Source organism: Typopeltis vanoorti, chromosome 14 (assembly GCF_054136105.1).
Source record: "Typopeltis vanoorti isolate ZY-2024b chromosome 14, IOZ_Tvanoo_1.0, whole genome shotgun sequence".
In the NCBI taxonomy this organism is placed as follows: domain Eukaryota; kingdom Metazoa; phylum Arthropoda; class Arachnida; order Uropygi; family Thelyphonidae; genus Typopeltis; species Typopeltis vanoorti.
In genome coordinates, this window is record NC_143562.1 from 11,817,088 (window position 1) to 11,821,466 (window position 4,379).

Here is a 4,379-nt window from a genome sequence, read left to right on the forward strand (position 1 = left end):
GCCGTGATCGTCTAGTGGTTAGGACATTGCGTTGTGGCCGCAATAACCCAGGTTCGAATCCTGGTCACGGCAATTTTTTGTACCTACTTACTTCTTTATACAATTTTTATAATTAATAAAAGCATTTCAAAGATAGATTCGCAGACTGCTTTCAGTCTGGTGATTGAACTCTTTTATCAAATCTTTTATTTTTCTTCCAAGTCTAAATATATCCACGGATAACGATATAGCATGATGAGTTCAGCATATTGGGAAAAGAGAATATACGTGTGGTGGATGCTTTAGCGAGCATTTACGCTCTTCTTATATATCTTTTGTTTTAGGTTTCTTTAGTTTAATTTTGGTGTCTAAACTTTTGTTTGAAAATAATTTAAATTGGTCATATTCCTAACAATAATTTTAAAATATTTTGCATTAATAACATTTAAAATATTATGTTTTTTATAAAAACAACTTTTTTGTTGTTCTTGACAAGACGATTTTTTCCCTAAAAATTATCATTTCATTAAAGTAGCCGTCCCAAGCACATTTTTACATGTTTATGTCTTTCCGATGAAACGTCTACCATTTCTTTGAACCCCATACTCACTTTTAAATAATATTATTAAAAAAGTTGGCCTTAAAAAAAATAATAAATAAATAAAAACGTAAAACTGTAGCTCGATGGCTCGTTTAACATGCCATTACTCCCAATTGTTTTGTGGATAGTGCATGCAATTATTCCAAGTTCATATTTAGATTCCAATTATTGTATTATACATCGCGTGGGTGTGTAACTGTATTTTTACTTTATCTCGTTGACTAGAAGCGGATGTTGAACTGCAACTGCTTAAAATCATTGGGTTGGTTCTATAGGTTTCCAAATATCATTATCTTATCGTATCTTATTTATAATAAACCAGCTGGGAAAACTACAGTGATATCGAGTTCATGTTTGCGTAGGCAGTGCTTTAACATTCTTATAAACAGTGACTTGGGTAAACTGATACACGTAAATGTTAATCTGCAGTGGGGGATAACTGTTGTCCCTTCGGTAATTCTCTGCTGGGATATCGAATATACCTTGAATTTGCTCTCTATTTTGCCAGTTGGTTTTTAAAGCATAAATGTAGAAGATCGCTTAAATATATCTTAAATAAATCGATTAAAAAAGGAAAGAAAGAAAGAACTAGTGCACTGCAATTTGTTTTTATTTGAAAGTCTTTTTCTTTCTTTTTTTTTTATTTTAAGGAAATTTTTGTCTTTATAAGTCTAGTGGATTTTTCCCTGGAAAAGCGTGAAAATATGCAAAGAAAAGATGGGGACCAGAAAGAAGCAAAACCGCTGGTACAGACGAAGGTCTATACAGTAATCCCTCGATTAATGCGCCCCCGATTAGTGCGTTTTCGATTAGTGCGTCATGTTTTTTTTCTATACTCAAATTCGATTAGTGCGCCTATATACATCTTAAAAATAAATGTTACAGATTTTAAAATTTTTCTATCTATACATTTTTTATGGCTAACTATTTTAAAAAATCATTCACCAGGATGAAATAAATTAGTTACCGCTTTAAAACATTTCACAAAGTTATTTTTAATGCCATACTACACTACTTCCATGTACACTATGTTCCAAATTTTTACCACCAAATACAACTTCTCTCGTACAACCTCAGGGGATTATCGCAACTTTTAAGGCATACTACCTGAGAAGAACATTTAAACAGGCAATAGAAGCAACATCTGGTGAGAATTCTATGACATTAGTAGAATTCTGGAAGAAATTTAATGTTAAATCTGCTATTGAAAATATTCATCAATCTTATGCGAGCCGTTTGGAAACACATTCTTCCACATTCTGCAAAAGATTTTGGAAGCTTTTCAAATGAAGTGGATAATGTTGTTGAGGAAATTGCAAATCAGGCATTAACTAGGTTTTGATGAGATTGACAATGATAACGTCCAAGAGTTAATTAAACCTCATTCTGAAGAATTGAGTGATTCCGACCTGCTAAATTTTAGATGCACAGCGGGAGGATCCCGAAGAATATGAATAAAATTTAACCACAAAAGAGATTTCGCAGAAACAATTTGAAAATATTTTTCGTACAATCAAAGTTTTTAAGCAGCAATGTTTAGAGGCTGACCCTGATGAAGAGAGAAGCAGTAAAACTTGCAGAAGAAGCAACACAGCCATACCGTCACTTGTATGAAAAAAAGAAACAAAATGCCCGCCAAACTACGTTAGCTCAATTCTTTGTTAAGAAGTAGAATAATAAAATTTATATTCTGAATATGTTTTATTGACTTTCAGCTTTATGGTTTTCCTTTAACTAGGCCCTGAGACATACCTTAATTCTTTTATAAAAAAATTAAGGTTGAAAAAAGAAATTTGAGGAACGAGTTAAACTTTTTCCCAAAGGTTATTATATTCGATTAGTGCGTTTTCGTTTGATGCGCCTGTTTTAAAGAACGCATTAGGAGCATTAATCGAGGGATTGCTTTACTTCGACTACGCGAATAGCTTTATCACGGATTTTCAGCCGAAGGTGAGGCCCTCCCCAGGAAACTCGGAGTTTTCATCCCGCAGACAGTCCCGTTAATGTATATATGTGCGGACATAAAATACTTACCCTTAGAAGGATGCAGTCAAGGAATGGCAAAGCGACTACATTAAATTGCCTAAAACTCCTAAACAAGGGACGCATTCTGTTTCAGACGAACGAGAACTGGATGGATGGATGGGTATTCAACATAAAGAATCAATGATGGCAGAGCAGTAAACCTTTATAGTTAATGATTATGCTTTCTGTGTATCGCGATTGGTGAGAGAGAAAATCCATTGTCTTCACTCTGGTGCGTACCCCGAAGACATCTTTGCCAGCCATATATGATGGCAACAGCCGTCGAAAATATCGTCGTGGAGTAACCCAACTTTATATGACTATGAAAATTATGCTTCTATTCTTCGAATTATGCAACTATACATTTCTTTTTCTTTTTGTCTATTAATTGGGTTTTCCATCTCATTTGCATATACAATTTAACATTATTTTGACTGTCCAAAAAAAAAAAATCAGCTAATGCCTTTTTATTCCCGTATACGGGGAGTAGGCGAGGCCATTTAGCCCTATCTAACTTTTGGAGACTGAGTGAGCAGTTCAATCTCCACTGGTACCAATCAAAGATAGATGGCCCAAGGCTATCACTAATTAAGCGGAACACAGTGAAGAGAGACGGCTCAAATGTGCCGACATCTCGTGGTCAACCCTAACACAATATATTTAATGTCTGAAATAATGTGGATTCTACGGTCGATTTTCTTGAGTTTACGGGACGAAAAACCTGAGTTTCCGGGAGGAAAAATCCGCTTGCCCGTGCCAGAGATCGACTAACTCGGGAACCGGTCGAAAAAAGGCTTAGAAAAATTTCCTCTAGTCGCCGACTAGACTCGAAACCAAGTCTTCCTTCGTGCGACCAAGCGCCGTGGTGCGCAAACGCCACATCCACTGAGCTACACAGGCTCTCCTTTTTGACTGTCAATTTTTTTTTTAATTATCATTTGTGAGCCGCTGTCAGTTTTCATTTTAGTGTCAGTTTACATATTTTATCTGTCTTGTAAGGTAGTTCCCATGTTATTATTATTTCTTAATCGTAATGGAGATACAACTCACTACCGTCACTGTCAAAACCTAGGACTGGATGTTAATAAAATTTTAACACGTGATTCACAGGTTTTAACAGCACCGAATTAATCATAATAATAAGAAATATATCCAAATAATAATAATAATAATAATAATATATGACAGTGGGTGAAAGCAACATTACTCCTCCCCCCAAAAAAAGTTTCCTGATAAGCGTGAAAGCTATAAAAGAGATGAAAAAAAAACGAAATGGATGGGGATCAAAATGGCAAATCCATCCGCCAGGAAACCTTAAAGATCTGTTCCGCTTAGAAGCTTTAAAAATCTGAAATTCGTTTGCGCGTGGTTGGATGTGATGCACGCTTGGTTACATAATTACAGATTCGTGTACCCTCTGGGACTGTCCCCCAGACATACTTAGAATAATTTACACAAAGCAATACCCCTTCATTTTATTTTTATTTTGAAAATGTCTCATCTCGTCCTAAATGAAGCCATTTCATTCACAGTTGATTAAACACTGTGGAAAGTATCGAAATAAATATTATTCCGCCCCCTAATAAACCCACAGTGGGAGGAATTTGACTATCTGTGACTTGTTTCATATCCTATTAACTTCCTAGTCGATTCAACGCATGCTATTGACTACATTTCCATTGTTAGGCCACCTGCAGTGCCCAGGGTCCCAATAAGGGACGCTGAGACGGGAAGGGAAACGTTCAATGACTATTTATGGAACACCTGTATGGTT

The 4,379-nt window shown here is 35.6% G+C and overlaps 1 non-coding gene across 1 annotated transcript; it reads left to right on the forward strand.

Moving 5' to 3' along the window:
* On the forward strand, nt 1-72 carry TRNAH-GUG (transfer RNA histidin (anticodon GUG)). The gene has a single exon. It is a non-coding gene; the product is annotated as a tRNA-His (tRNA).
* Nucleotides 73-4,379: the final 4,307 nt, after the last annotated feature.